The sequence below is a fragment of the Meriones unguiculatus genome, chromosome 11 (assembly GCF_030254825.1).
Source record: "Meriones unguiculatus strain TT.TT164.6M chromosome 11, Bangor_MerUng_6.1, whole genome shotgun sequence".
Taxonomy (NCBI): Eukaryota; Metazoa; Chordata; class Mammalia; order Rodentia; family Muridae; genus Meriones; species Meriones unguiculatus.
In genome coordinates, this window is record NC_083359.1 from 50,716,470 (window position 1) to 50,732,797 (window position 16,328).

The window sequence follows — 16,328 nt, forward strand, 5'->3', positions numbered from 1 at the left end:
GTTCAAGGGGCAGCATATATTGCTTTTAGGGCCCTAGGGAGTTGGTGCAAAGAATGGGAAACATTATTTTGTCTAACTGCACAAAGGGGGCTTGCAACAGATCACCTGCCAGGGTCACTTCTTATACTTTGGAGAATTCTGAGTGAAGCTGGGTTCAAGAGGAGGAAACAACAGTAGAAGTCAACACCGAGGTGTAGGTCGGGCATCGACCTGGCTGCAGCCTCCTCTGGAATGGGGAGGCCGTAAGAATGCGCTTACTGAGGTAGCATGAACTGTGAGCTTGCTGGAAGAGCAGGCGCTAAATGACTGACCATCTGACTGTGGGCTCAGCCAGAGTTTATGTAGCAACCGAGGAGCTCTCTGCTCCGCAGCCCGGCTGCGCATGCGCTCCGGGCCAGCCAGGTGAGAGCTCGGTGGTAGCGGCCTCGCACCTGGGCTTTAACTTTTCCGGGTCACGGGCGCGAGCGGATGCCGGCTGAGGAAAGAGAAGCACGTTGTGAACAGCCCGAGGTGGGCACTGCACTTCCCGGAGCTTCCAGGCCGGGGTCGGTGCCCGTCGTGTCCGGGCGGGAGGAGGGTAAACGCGGGGCGGAGCGAAGTCTCGCGAGATCTAGTGGTAGCTGCAGCGGCGGCGGCAGCGGCGGCGGTGTCGGTGGCCCGAGGTGAGCTGCGGACGGGCGAGAGGCGGCTGTTGGGGCTGAGGAAGGGCAGAGCTGCGGAGGGCGAGGCCGGGCTCCGGGAGAGGGGCGGCCGGAAGGTGCGCGTCCTCGGTGGCCTCTCAAGGCTGCTGCAGCACCGCCTGGTGCGAGCTGTCCCGGGACTCGCGCGGGGCGGGGCGGGGCGGCCGCGGTCTAGGGGCCACCGAGTCCCGGTGTCCCTCGTCGGGGGTCCCTGCTCGCGGCTGCCCCCCGATCTTTCCGGGCAGCCTTGGCTTGGTACCAGGCGTCTTACTTGCGCGCTCCCACGCCGGAACTGCAGAGAGGTGCAACTGCACTTTGACCGAAGCCACACTGCGGAGACGTGGTGGGATGGGGACGGCCCACGCCCCGGCTCACCCTCCATCCTCCTCCCCAGTCCTGCTTTCGGGTCTTCTCCCGGGGTCCACCCCCTGGAGGGGGCGATGCAAAGGGTGTGTGTGTCTGAAAGCCCTCCTGAAATTGCACGCAGCATCCCATGTTTCTAGGGAGAAAGTTTTCCTTCGCTTTTGTTCTATCCCAGAAGGTTCCCTAGTTCTGAGTGTTCAAAAACCCTCCTTTGGCCCTGTGTGAGAGCAGACGCGGTCTGAGAGTGATGAGGAGTACATTGGCGTGGGGTCTCAGGCCCGGAGGGTAGCCCGAGGTTTGCTTCAGGCAAAGGAAACTTTTGAAAAGTTTAACTCTTGTCTGAGGCACGAGATCGCACTCTTCGGATGAGTGGTTGTGAAGCTTGTAAGCAAGGCCTCTTGATTCTGTGGCAAACGTTTGCCACCCTGACACAAAGTTCATAAATAATAAGTCTTCATATCCATGAACCAAGGTCAGTGGAGTGCCCCCCTTTAAGTGTAAGAAAGAAATAAAGGGGAAGACATGCGCTATGGTGTTTGTACAGCCCAGACGCTCGGTAGGATACAATGCCACAGACCCTGCGGCCAGTGAGTCTGGACAGGGACACACACACACACATACGCACACACACACGAACGCGCATGTATTTGTGTAACCATGTGGCTCAGAACATGTCAGGAACAAGGATTGGGACCAGACATAAAACCATCTTACTTGGGATAATTGATGGTAATGAGAGAAACAATGTAGGCTGAATGACACTGTGCAACATAAATCACAGCCTGTCTCAGTCAACACTCATGTAACACAGCCCTCCAGATATGCTGTATTCTGAGCTACGTTGTAACCCATACAAACTCTCGAGTTATCAACATTTAAGGAATCACACCAAATCCCTAATGTTTATCGTTGATGATAAGGAAATAGAAGACTGAAATAGTTGGATTTGCCTAGTGCTGTGGTGCAGGTGAAACGTGTAGGGTGAAAGTTCACACCGTTCCCTTTTCCCTCACCACTTTGTCCTACAGAATTGGGGCAGAATGGTGGGTGTTTCCCAGAGTATCTTTCCAGATGATTCAATATTGAATCCAAAGGAATGTTCATTTGTATTGAGCCAGGATGGCCTTGATTATCACCTCTATCACCTATGGTTCCAGTTGGGTCTTGGTCCTGGACCCCAAACACTGCAGATTTTTTTTCTTCTCCTGCCTAGGAGTCTCTTCAGTAACTAACAGTGTGCCTTGGGGACAGTTCTGCCTCTTGAGAAGCACTATACAAAACACATGCTCTACTATCTAGTTAATTATAGCCACAGAATCTAATACTCACTTTTCACTGTGAAGTGAAAATAAAATTCTCTCTGATGTGTCTGATATATAAAAAAGTTTGGTTTGTGACATTGGTTTGTGACACTTTCATTGATTATCTTTGGGTCTCAGGACTCAGGGTTAGTATCTGTTCTTCTGCAGCTGTTCTTGTTGATGGAAATCCTTGTTGGAAATCTTGGTCATACTTGAACTGTGTAGCTTGAGCTGAGAATGGAGTTGGAAGCCTCGGCAGCCTCATGGATGGTGATAGCTCTGAGTGGCATTCAGTACCAGTCAGTGCAGCCCACGGGCCTTTTCTGCTTAGTGACATTCTTATTAGTGAATTTAGAAAATAAAGATGTGCTCAGAAGTAAAAACAAAAATTACCTATCTAAGCAGTTCTGGGGGATGCTGCACACACACACACACACACAAAATCAAGAAAAGTTCAGCTCAGTACATTTTGTAGCCACGGTGAGGTAGATTTCTTCAACATGTTTAAATCTGAAAAGAAAGTTTAATTTCACTTTTTTCTTTAAATATAAGTTGCTTGTTATTTTGTGTTACTTGTTACATAAGAAAGGCACTATAGATATTAACATCTAAATAAAGTCTTGTGAAAATAGGATACATTTAAAGTTGTCCAGCCATAGACACAGTGACCCCTTGTGAGCTGAAAATTCAGCTAAGTGAAAGTAATTTTTATTGCTATCCATTTTCATGGTAAAAAAGGCTAATTTTTTTTTTTTTAATCACCACTTTAAAAAGCACTCTTGTTTTAGTTAGGGTTTCTTTGCCATGGTAAGCACCATGACCACAAGCACCTTGTCCCCAGGTGGACTGGGTGTTTTTGCTTTCATGTTTGGTGTTCCCCCGGCTAGCAGCTCTTCATAAGGCCCTGAGGCTTGCTTGTCTTGCAGACCAGAGCTGCACTGTGAGAAGGGCCAGATGAGGAGCTGTGGAGATGGTTCCATAGTTCAAGAAGAGGGCTTAGTTTACTTACACTTCTACGTCACAGACCATCATCAGAGAAAGCCAGTGCAGGTACTCAGGGCAGGAGCCTGGAAGAGGTGATGCAGAGGCTGTGGACGAGCACTCTGGAGTGACTCGTGCCACCTGCTTTCTTAATACCACCCAGGACAGTACAGTGGGCTGGCGCTGCCTACAGCAGGCTGGGCGCTCCCACAGCAGTCATCAATCAAGCAAGTGTGGCACAGGCTTGTCCACAAGCTAAACCCAGTTGAGGTTCCCTCTTCTCAAATTACTTTAGCTTGTGTCAGGTTGACATAGGACCAGCCAGCACAACCTGCCTGATCTTAAATGAAGTAAGTATGAATTAAGAGCGTGTCTTGATGATGATGCCATCTCAGAAATAGGGACCATACAAATGTGTTCACACATTGGTTGATTTCTAACAATGGAAGCTCAATCCAAAGGACAACTTGCAAAATGAAGCTACTCACCTTCCCAGACCCTTCCATCTTAACTGGAATTCTTTACGTGTGTGTGTGTGTGTGTGTGTGTGTGTGTGTGTGTGTGTGTGTGTAGAAGAGTCTTATGTGGGCTGGTGGCCTCTGCAAGCATGAGGTGAATGTGAGGTATGCTGGTCTGCTGATTTATTTGCTCTTCCATTCTCTAAAGCTTGTTCTCATAATTTTTTCTTGAATGGGCCATCCTCGGATTAATTTCACAATTGCTGCTGCTTCGTAAGAAATGTGTTTGAAAACACTGTGTGAGCAGGCAGTGTAGCGGAGAGCTGTCCCTGGGTGTCTCAGCCATTCGACACCGAAGACGAGGGAAATCTGCCCCACAATTGCTGAGCACCTTGTTCCCAGGTGGACTTGGTTTTGTCTTTTTGTTGTTGTTTTGGTTTGTTTTTGTTTGCTTTCATGTTTGGTGTTCCCCCAGCTAGCAGCTCTTCATAAGACCCTGAGGCTTGTTTGTCATGCAGACCAGTGCTGAGCTGAGCCTGTGAGAAGTGCCAGATGAGGGGCTGTGGAGATGGTTCCATAGTTAAGGTGCTTATAACACAGGCTTGAGCACTGGAAGGGGCCTAGGTAAATGCTGGGTGGGAGTGGTGGCCCACCTGTAATTTCAGCCTTGGAAGGCAGAGACTGCACGCCCAGAGCAAGCTGGCTAGTGAGACTAACCCTAGCAGTGAGCTCTGGGTTTGAGTGAGAGAACCTGCTTCTGTGAATAAGGTAAAAGAACAATCATGGATGATTCCTGATATCTACCTCTGGATTCCAAATGCATCTGCACATACATCTATGTGCAGCCACACACATGTATCTGTACACAGACACATGCATGTATACACAATACATATGACATACACATATACATGGAGAAGTAGCAGCAGAATACAGCATGTCACGGAAGTCTGGGCAGGTGAGGGGGCACTTTGCATTTTATTAAGTCATTGGGGCGTCATCTCATGCTTTGCTTGACTGAGTAGGGAAATGCTAACTTATTGTCATGGCCACACTAAAATTGTCTTTCAATATAGACTTGAAAAGAAACAGTCTCTCTTAATCATTAAATTTGGACTCTGGCTTAGAGGCAGTTCTCTTTTGTGAGTATTATTTCAACATTTAAGAATCTGTTAAAGCTGGTGTGGTTGTGCATGCCTGTAATCCCAGTGCTCGGGGAGGCAGAGGCAGGCAGAGCTCTATGAGTTTGAGGCCAGACTGGTTCTCAAATCAAGTTCTAGAACAGCCAGGGCTCTTACACAGAGAAACCCTGTTTTAATATATATATATATATATATATATATATATATATATATATATATGTTTTCTGGGGCTTTTGCAGAGGACCAGGTTTAATTCTCAGCACTCACATGGTTGGCTCACACCCAGCTGTAACTCCAGTCTCAGGGAATCCTCTTCTGCCCTCTGAGGTCACTGTGTGCATGTGGCACATATGCATGTGTACTCATGCACACAAAATAAAATGATACAATCTTTAAAAAGGGTGTTTTCTGTAAATGAGCGTGTAACTCATGTGACTAGTGGAAAGCCAGGGTAGGACATGGCCAGTCCCCAGAAAACATTTTTAAACAGCTCTAGGCATTTGCTCTGTCCTGGTTCTGCTTGGCCAACCCCACTTAGAGACATTTGTGTTGTCTTCAGTCTTACAGATCATGCCATTGTGAAAATTTGAGTGTGATTTTATACTCAGACAAGCATGTCTGTGATATGCTCCCAGAAGTGGGGTTGCTAGGTCAGTGGGCTGTGTGTTTTAATTATCATAAATAATTCCTTTCTTCACAAGTTGCACCACTTTGAACTTACACAGGCTTGGTTGTCCCCTAGTTTCTGTGAAAGATTCTGTGTAGATGATGAAATCCAGATTTGTTTTAGTGTTATACAATGAGATAGTGTTTACATGTAACTCATAAACATACTCCACGGAGTGTGAAATCATCTGTGAATTACATGCTGTGTTAGCTAAAGTCATATGAGAGGAGGGAGCCTCAAATGAGAAAAGGCCTCTAGAAGATCTGGTTGCAGGCAAGCCTGTAGGGCATTATCTTAATTAGAGATTGATTTGGGAGGGCCCAGCCCAGTGGGTGAGGCCATCCCTGGGCTGGTGGTCCTGGGTTCTATAAGAAAGCAGGCTGAGCAAGCTGTGTGAAGCAAACCAATAAGCAGGATCCCTCTGTGGCCTCTGCACCAGCCCCTGCCTCCAGGTTCTAGTCCTGTTGGAGTTTCTTTCCTGACCTACTTCAGTGATGATCAGTACGGTGTTTCTTCACAGCCATAGTACCCTAAGACATATGCACAGCACAAGTCAGGGTGTGTCACTGTATCACTGTTGTTTGGAGACTATGCACGTAGAGGTTAGAGGACAGCCTTGAGCATCGTTCTTCATCTTCCACCTTGAGACAGTCTCTGCTGCTGTGTGGCACAGTTGCGGCTGTGTAGGCCAGGCTGCCTGCCAGCAAGCTTCCCAAGGATCCTTCTTTTTCAGCCTACTGTCTCACTGTAGAAACATGGGATTCCAGACGTGCAGGACCATGCTTGGCTTTATGTGAATATTAGATCTGAACCTGTGTCCTTATGCTCGCACAGCAAGCACCTTACTCTCTGTGCCACCTTGCCAGCACTTTCCTTTTTTGTGAACCATCTTTCCATGCCCTCTGCATTTTTCTTTTTCTGATTTCTAGGACTCTATAGATAATCAAGGTTGTCTTTGTGTGCCTGTAGTCTCAGTCTTCACCTTATCACTTGGAATTTATTCACCTTGGTGCACTGTGAAAAACAGAAGGCTCACATTTTTTTTATTTTCTTTCTTAAGATTTTTAAATTTTATTTTATGTATATAAGCGATTTTGCCTGCAAGTAAGTATGTGTTTCATATACATGCCTACAGAGGTCAGAAGAGCTTATTGGATCCCTTGGAAGTGGAGTAGCAGATGGTTGTGAACCAACAGTGTGGGTGCTGGGAACTGAACCTGGTTCCTCTGCAAGAGCAACAAGTGTCCTTAACCACTGAACCATCTCTCCAGACTCATTAAAAAAAAAAAAAGATATTCTTTAAAGACAATTATTCATATCTATAGTTGTTTTTCCTAAATGTGTATCTGTGCACCACATCATGCAGTGCCTGTAGAGGCCAGAAGATGGTATTACATCCTCTGAGGACTGGAGTTATAAATAGTTGGGAGCCACCATGTGGGTCCTGGGAGTAGAAGTCAGATCTTCTGGAAGAGCAGCCAGTGCTCTTGACCACCGAGCCATTGCTCTAGCTCCTCATCTTTTTCTTTAAGGTTTCCATGGAGGCATCCTCATTCCTGTTTCTGTTAGGATGTCCATGAATTTACTTCTACATTTCAGTCTTTGATCCATTTAGGATTCAGCCTGGTTTGGGGGCAAGGGCCTGGGGCATAGACTGCCCACTGTACTCGGTGCATTTGTCTGGGAATTCAGTGCTGTGCTGCTGTGTGTGTTAGTCACCTCTCGCCACCCATGCCCTACTTTTTTAAGGGAAAATAAAGAAAGAAGTGAAACCACATTAAAGTGTGTTTATCTTTTTCCAAGCCTGAATTGATCCATCTATAAAAGACACTAAGTAGACATATTAAGGTGAAAGGGACAAACTTAGCTAGTCTGTACGTTTATCTTCTCCCCATTTCCATTTCCTGCTCTTTCCTTGACATTTTTGAAAGAGAAAAGTCACAGGAATGTTATAAAGTTAAAGCTGAGATCTTAGTTTGAGCAGAGTCATCAACTTTTTTAAAAAAATTATTTTCCGGTAGTGGTGATGTAGCCAGGGTCTCTGATATGCTAGGCAAGCATATCAGACACTGCCACTGCTCTGACAACTTCAGTGTCTCTCTCCTTTTATTGTTCAATTTTGGGGTTGAGTCCCACTGAGTTTCTCAGGCTGGCCTTGAATTCACCCTGGAATTCAGTCAAGTCTTGAGCTTGTAATCTTCCTGCCTCAGTCTCCCAACTAGCTGGGATTATAGGCTTGCCGTAGTACACTTACTAATCAATACACTTGAGAATAGAGAATGAGGCTTAGTCTGGCACTCAAGGCTGCCTTTTTGCCCTCTGGCCTCTCACTGCTTAACCCTCTCTTGAACACACCCTGGCCATGCTGCTGCTCGACCTGTGTTTCTAGGATACTCTTCAAACTGTTCTGTTGCCTCATGCTAGTCAGTATGACAGTCAGGATCAACAGTGTCACATCCAGTAGCTTGTTTGGCTGATGACTTGTTCCACAATTATCTTGGAAACTGGAGAGAGACCATGTCCATACCATGAAGAAGCTAGTACTCCAGCAAACACCTGGTGGAGGCACACCAAAGTTAAACAAGTGAGGGAAGACTTGACCGACCCCGTCTTCCTTTCTGCTTTGCGAGTCAGAAGCCCATCTCATCCTCTTCTTACCTGTTATGCTCTTAGCCACTTGAACACAGTTATAGGAGCCATGGGAAATGTTAGGGGGATATGTGAGAGGCAGGTTCTTCTTTATAAGAAGCTACAATAACAAAAACGTGAATGCTTGTTCGAGAGCCACCAAAGAGTCCCTGGCTGGGTCATCAGATGTGACCCTCATGTCCTTAGTTGGGTGCTGTTGGTAGACACACAGAAAATGGGCACAACTAAAGATGTCCTGGGTGGTGCAGGTGGTCTGAGTCCATCCCCAGCTCCCAGCCTACTGCAGAGACCCCATCATCTGTGGATCCCTGAAGAATTTGGAAGCTTTCCAGTCACAGCAGGGTTTTGTTTCCTGGAGTCCCTTTTTGTGACCCCAGTCCTCTGATTTGTCTGTAATCACTTGCTGGCATGTGGTAGGTCAGTGGCCAAAAAAAAAAAAAAAAAAAAAAAGTAATTTCTGCTTTCTTTTTCAGGTTCATAATAAAGGTGCTAAGAAAGAGAATGTAAGACAGGAAAATAAATATTTTTACTGAGGTAAGTCTTTTTTTATGATTTCTTCATAACCTCCTTTTCTCTGGTATAGTGTTTAAGGTTATGGAAGCTAGGGGTTGTGAGGTATATAGGGGACCTACATTTTAAATTTGTTCCATCTCAGGGAGAAAGAGAGACAGGAACACACACGCTCTCTCTCTCACACACACACACAGAGTGCCCATGGAGGGAGTGCACAGGTAGAGGTCGGAGGACAAGTTTGAGTTGATATCTTCCTTCCATCATGAAGTCTGGATTGAACTTGGGTCGTTAGCTTTTGGGGCACGTTCTTCCCCTGCTGAGCCATTTGCCAATGCTAACAGCTCCTTATGAGAAATAGCTCACAGTTGAACTGAGGTGGACTGGACAACAAGTAACAGGCTCTGAATGAAAGAGGTTTTCCTGTGCCTCCTTTGACATTGCCTCTGGTCAGAAGGATTTACTGGGAATAATAGTATAGCCATCCTATTTCCCCTTATTGTTCTTCAGTTCTTGGTTCTGGAATCCCTTTTCTGTGGTAGTATAGAAGTCGTTTACATAGTCCCTTTAGTTTTACTGGCGAGAATGCCTTGAAACCAGTTCTAAGTTGGGGAAAGTGAGTAGTAAATGGATGTCTTAATTCAAATTCAGTTGCATTGGTGAAATGCACTGTACACTGATTTCAAGGCTTTCTTACATAGTGGGTAGTTTGGTGGGTGTGTCTTCCCATTACAGGCAGAGTTTAGCTTTTAAACTGGCAGACTCAGTCAGTGGTCGGTGGATGGAAAGTTGGGCAAAGGCGGGAGGCTGAGCCTGAGCATTAAGGGTGTGTTGCTGTTGACTTCCCAGACAAAACTGTTTTGTAGTGAGGGAGATAAGACTGAACTGTGTGGGGAAAAGAGCCTAACTGCTGCTGTGTGGTAGGAATAGCATGCCCCCAGAGCTGGCCTGACTTAATCGCTCCTTATGCTTCTAGGCTAAAGGTAGAATTTTGGATGGGGTGGGGGTAGGGGTAAGCAGTAGCCTGAGGCCAAAAGTTATTTCCTGAATTCCACATCCCTCAGCTCTATGTCCCATCCTCCCTGAAAAATTTGCTTCCTTGCCAGCCCTGGAAGCTGTGCCTTGTGTGTAGCTTGATGGAAATTCATCTGCGGCCGAGCCTAGTGGCTGACTTGACATCTCACGTGAGAATCCCGTTCACACCAGCCCTTCACCTTTAGCATAGAGACAACTCCACACAGGCTCTGTTTCTTTCTTTCCGTGTCTTCGGAGAAGGGAAGGTTAAGTGTGTATATTAAATCCATTAAATTTCATCTTGATTGCATTTCAGTTGATTCTAATGTGACAGAATTTTTCAGTCTGAGCTTGTTCTAGCAGCCTTCAGTCAAATGAGAATTGTTGTCAGGGGGAGAGTACACCCTCCCACACCTCTCTCCCAGTGCTTGAAGCCATCCCACTTCCTTTTTCTTTTACCTTAAATACTGACTGCTGACACTTGGGAATTATAATCAGATTGCATCAGTCTTATGGAAAGGTTACCAATTACTGTTCTGTACAATATGCACTTCAACTGTCTCGGTTCAGTGCTTTTAAATGCCTGTTAGGTGAATGAAGGCTTTGTGTCACACCCTGATTTAATTCATTTGAGAGGCTTTATTGATGGCTTCTTGTCTTCAGTTCTGTGTCAGGCTGGATGGAGGAGGGAGATTACTTAATATACAGTCTTCATAGCGTCTTTTGGTGGTTGCTCCATGGAGATGAATCCAGGAAGAAGCATGACTGGTGTCAGTGACTGGGACTGAGGAAAAGTCCTGTATAGAGTATCACATGGAGTTCTGAGGAGAAAAAGTTTTATGGCGGGGCATTCTTGAGTACTGTAGCCTGTTTTCATGACCTTATTTTGTTCGTTCAGCATCTGATAGAAGGACACAGTAAAATTTGTCCTTGGGCATGTAGCTAGTGAGTTCTAAAAAGCATGGCTCAAATCCTCTCTTTGGCTTCCAGATCTGTATGTCTCTGTATGCCCACAAAAGATGTAGGCATTGTGTTAGGAATGATTAGAGTGCCTGTGATATGGTAAAATCTGCAATCTTGAACAGAATGACAGTCAAGCTATGTCATCCTCCCAGTGCTGTTTTTTCTTGATTTCCTACATCCTTATCCTGATGAAGTCTTCCAGCCTGCCACTGTGTCTGGCTGTCTTCAGACTTGTTTAATTTAGCAATGCTCTTAAGATGCAAGGCTCCTGACAGCCAAGTACAAACAGGCCTTGTGCAGGCCTTTGCTGTAGTCAGAGGAGAGAGCTTGTCTCCCTCTGTGCTAGTCCAGAGGCTGCGGATTTTCTCCTCATGAGGCTGGTGCCCTTGGACCTGTTGAAGTTGCCGTGGTCAGCTGGAAGTGAGCTGTGTTTGAGAACACTTTTTCTTATGCAGTATTGAGGTGGTTCCATCCTATACCTACTGGCTGGTTGCAGATTGTATGCTCTTTTGTTCTTGGCTCTGTTTACTTTGGATTTGCTTTTATGGTTGATCACTATAGGGATTTATTGGTAGGAAAATAAATTCTTTCCTCATTTGAACATATTGTATGTCCTGAAGACAGCTTATTCTGCTGCAGGCAGATTCAAGCAGAACCCTGAGCAGAGGCACTATGATTTGCCTCTATGCCATTATTTCTTAAAATAATGGTTTTGCTCATATTTAATTACACAAGGTACATAAAAGTGGTTTTTAGTGTATTCATAGAGTTCTGTACCAGTTACTACTGTCTTAAGTCCATAATATTGTGAACTCTCCATGCAGAATACCAAATCCCTCTACAATCACTTCCCACACATTATCCTGTTCCTGGCAGCACTAATCTTTGTCTTCATGGATTAGCTATTCTGGATGTATCATATAAATGTAGGCATCTAGTATATGGTACTTTCATTTAGAGTTTCTACTGCTGTGATAAAACACCATGACCAAAAATAGCTTGGGAAGGAAAAAGTTTATTTCAGCTTATAACTCTTGGCTTACACACAGTTACTCAGGTAAGTCACGATGGGAACTCAAGTAGGGCAGGAACCTAGAGGCAGGAGCTGCTGCAGAGGCTGTGAAGGAGAGCTATCTTGCTCCTTGTGACTTGCTCAGCCTGCTTTTTTGTATAACTTAGGATCACTGTCACAACAGGTAACACTGCCCTTAGTGAGCTGAGCCCTTCTACGTCAATCATTAATCAAGAAAGTGCACCATAGGCTTGCTCACAGGCCACTCTGGTGTGGATATTTTCTTAACTGAAGTTCCTTTTCAAATGACTCTGGCTTATGTCAAGTTGACATAAAACTGTCCAGCACAGCATGTTATTGAGGTTCATTTACATTGTAGCAGATATCAAAGCCTCAGTTTTAATTCAGTATAATATTCTGGTATGTGGAAATACATTATTCTGGTTATCAGTTGGTGGACATTTGGGTGCTTTCTACTTCTTGGCTTTTTATTTGTGTGTTGGGCTGGGGAGTCGAGGTGCACAGAGTGGGCTCAGATGCTAAAGCTAGGTGGGGACAAGAATTTATCTCCAGTGATTGTCTCTTTTGGTCCTTGCTGCTGGGTATGCTGTGCATATGGCACCTGCCATCCATGACACCCATGTTTAAGCCTGCTGTGTGACCAGTTGTAAGTCTTGATGAGTCCTGATAGCCGCACTAATCTGTGGGGAAAGAGATGGGAGATAAGAGAGAAGTTTGATGCCGTGTCCATTTAGCAGAATAGTAGTAATAGGTGCAGTGAAGACAGACACTGGAAAAGCATGGGGCAGGAGAGCTAGTCAGGGTGCCTCGCTGCAAGTTAGCAGGAAGCTCGCTCATATTGTGGCAGGTTAGAGGAGAATTATTTGAAGATCCCTGGAGAAGGTATCACACAAACATAGTATTGCAGAAACCAGAGTACTGCAGGTACAGTGGGAATGAGCAGTGTGGGCCTGAGCACTGGGCAGGGCTGCCTCACACTGAAGCCAGAGGGGAGTGAGCCTCTCCTCCTCTCCAGCTCTCGTTTTAAAAGCCACAGCAACACTCCAGCGTGGGTGAGTTTTGTGCCCTCTTTACTGGAGCCCTCTGCCATTGTCACTGATTCTTAGTAGAAGGGGAAGGTGTCTGGGAGGTCTTATCGGTGCATATCACTCTGGGAATATAGGCTGGCCCAGGATCTGACAGGAAGGGAGAGGTCTCAGATACCTCAAAAGTTTGTGGCTTTGGGAGCCATTTCTGCCCAAGGATGATGAGGTTAAGAGGGGGAAGAGCAGAAGGTAAGAAGTCAGCTGACCTGTTTTAGACCAATTTAGTTTAGGTATACACTGCTGGGGTGAGCATTTTAATAATTTGATGTACTTGACTTCTTTCACTGCCAGAAGCTAGAGAATATTTTCTTCACTGTGCCTCTCCAGAGCCTCTATCCTGCGCTTGCCACATGATAAGCGTTTGAAGCGAGTGCTTGGATGGGCCATCTCTTAGATGGAGAGCAAACAGAGACATGGGAGTTACTGTATCAGGCCAGGCCTTTATTGACAAAGGGACATTTCTAGTGTAGTCTGTGATTTCCAGGTCAAAGTAATATTACTGTACCTATTTCTTTCTTCTTTTCTTTTCCTTTCCTTTTTGTTCCACCTGACATTTAATGTCATTAATTACCTGTTGACAATTCTGTCAATAAATTAATTTTTTTTTCTAAAATTAGACTTAGGGAATAAAAATGATAAAGACAGAGAGAGTTTCCCTTTAAGAATAACTGAGTCAGAGGATAGAATCCTGGCTGATTCCAGATCTCTTCTGTAAACTCAAGATGTTAATGAAACACTTGGGACAATCAGATTGTACTCAGAAAACATGCCCTGGACAGCCATGGAAATGTGAAGTAAGGAGCTTAGTAACTCCAGGCCTCTGAGTGGGAGGGGCTGGAAGTTCACCTTAAAAATAAGGACTCAGTTTGACAGCAATATTTTAGACTTGAGAATATTAGTATAGTTCTGTCTTCTGTGTAAAAATAAAATGATTTGCAGGTTTCAAACCTTGGTGTCTTCAAATCAGACTCCTTTCTATCTCATAAGAGATGCCGGACACTGGGCCAGAGATAAGGTTGACTGTGGTGTTTGCCATTTAATGTTGAAGTGACTCTGTTTCCAACTCCATCTTCTCTCCATGTCCAAGAAAACCAAACCATTGGTGGCTTGAGTGTGCTATTATTTTTAATATTTAAATTTTATAAAAGCATGCTTGTGTTTATATATATTAGTAATGTTATGTTCTGACTTGGGCAAAGTGTTTTTAAGGCAAAAATGCAATTGTGTTGCATTTGTAAGCTCAACATTCTTGTTTAACCACCCTGCCAATGGCATGGTGGTGTCTGCATGTTCAACTATCTCTGAGTTCCAGGACTGTTGTTTCCAAACACCTTTTGAGTACCAGAATCCAAGGATGTGCAAGGCCTTTATAATAAAGTTTCCATCTAACCTGTACACATTCTTTTTTGGAGGGAAGGGGTTTCAAGACAGGGTTTCTCTGTGTAGCCTTGGCTGTCCTGGACTTGCTTTGTAGGCCAGCCTGGCCTCAAACTCACAGAGATCTACCTGCCTCCGAGTGCTGAGATTACAGGTGTGTACCACCACACCCAGCTTACCTATCTGTATACATTCTTCTGTCTGTTTTAAAGGTTTATTTCTAATTATGTGTGTGTCAGGATCTATGCAGGAGAATGGGTTCCTATAGAGGCCTAGGTACTCCCCTGGAGCTAGACTTGCTGGCAGTTGTAAGCTGCCCAGTGAACTGCTGACCCATCTCTCCAGATCTTCCGTCTATTTTAAATCATCCCTAGATTACTTATCATGCCTAGTATAGTGTAAATGTTGTATAAATTGTTGTATGGTGTAGGTTAGGGAAAGGAGGACATGGACACGATAAAAGTAGCGTTTTTAAAGATATCTTGTATATGCAATTGGTTGAATCCATAGCTGCAGAACTGACAGATAAAGAATGCTAATTATATTTTTTAATGTTGTTGCTTATTGCCTGGAATCTTTTCTGTCTACCTTACAGTAAGATACAAGTTACTTTTATTTAGTTTTTTTTGTTTGTTTGACTCATGATTTTATTTGTTTTTGTTTGTTTGTTTTCAGTGTATCCCAACAGCAGTTTCCAACCCACCTTAACCTCCCTGCTCCCTAAGACCCACTACTCCTCCAGTTTCTTTCAGAAAAAAGCAGGTCACCCAGGGATAGTTTTGTTTTTTGTTTTTGTTTGTTTGTTTTACCATAGAACATTGATTAAATTTGGCTGCAAATTCAGGATCTTAACAAGTTGAAATTTAATAGACATATCTCTGCAAGAAGTCAAGTTACAGCCTTTTAAATTACTATAAGATAATGTTGCTATAGTTATTTTTAAAAAACTGATCATTTTCATTTGAACTGTAGCTAAAAGCTTGTAGACTTTGCAGATGGATTAAGGCCTTAGATGAGCTGCATTTTCACAAAGCTACTCAAAGACTGAGAAAAGAATACATGGAAGAACCGGGCCAACTGTGGTAACACAGGATTCTCATAAGGCCAGCACTGAGAGGCAGGGATTCTCTGAGTTCTAGGCCACCCTAGCTTACTAAGAGTTCCAGGCCAGCCCAGCTACAGAGTGAGACACTACCTCAAAAGAGTCTGGATACCCAGAACCCGGGTAAAACTGGGCAGACTTGTCCTCTTGGAATCTGCACACCCTGGAGGCACAGGTGCTCCAACTGGCAAGTGAGACCAGCTGATCAGGGAACTCTGGGTTTTAACTGAGAGAATAAAAGGCTTCAATAAATCCTGATTGAGCACAACACCAGATGTTTCCTTTGGGCCCACACTCACGAACACATCTGTTATACTCATATGCATGCATACACATACCAACATGCATACACACATGTATGCAGTATACACACATGTATGCAGTATACACATAGGCAAAAACATTTTAAAAGCATAAGTAAATAAAGGTGTGGAGTTTGTCGTGTAGGTTAATAATCACACAGGAAACTCCTGTCCCCGGGTCTCAGACCTTTACGTATAATCCCACACTTTAAGTCAACTGTAGTGGAGATTATTGAGTTGAGATGTACTTACCAGTTCCTGCTCCAATCCAAGTGCAGCTGATGGGGTACAGCTTATTGTGTTTTCTAAAGTGATAACTTTTTAAAGAAGTAGTTAGTGAGTTAAGTAATTAGTGTGCCAGGTGCGGTGGCACACACCTGTAATTCCAGCACTTGGGGAGCAGAGGCAGGCGGATCTCTGTGAGTTCGGGGCCAGCCTGGTCTACAAAGTGAATCCAGGACAGCCAAGGCTATGCAAAGAAACCCTGTCTCAAAAAACAAACAAAACAAAACACCAAAACTAACAACAACAAACAAAAAAAAGTAACCACAATCTCATATAATTTTGGCAGACATGATTTTTGTTTTCCCAAGGACAGAGCACAAATAATGGGAAGGTGGCAAATCTGAATAATCTGTCCATACTGAGACAAAAAGCATTTTAATTTAAGCACTTTGTTAAAGTGCTTATAGATGTTAGGC

At 44.6% G+C, this 16,328-nt stretch overlaps 1 protein-coding gene across 5 annotated transcripts in view; it reads left to right on the plus strand.

The window, feature by feature from the left end:
* Positions 1-417: 417 nt before the first annotated feature.
* Mrtfb (myocardin related transcription factor B) overlaps positions 418-16,328 on the plus strand; it is a 159,214-nt gene continuing 143,303 nt past the window's right edge. For 2 of the 5 annotated variants that reach the window (XM_060364204.1, XM_060364203.1), the window contains exons 1-2: positions 444-662; positions 8,715-8,775. The gene's annotated coding sequence lies outside the window, so the exon portion shown is untranslated. Of the gene's footprint in view, positions 663-8,714; positions 8,776-16,328 lie in introns of all 5 variants that reach the window. The other 3 variants (XM_060364209.1, XM_060364210.1, XM_060364206.1) reach the window with 3 other exon arrangements.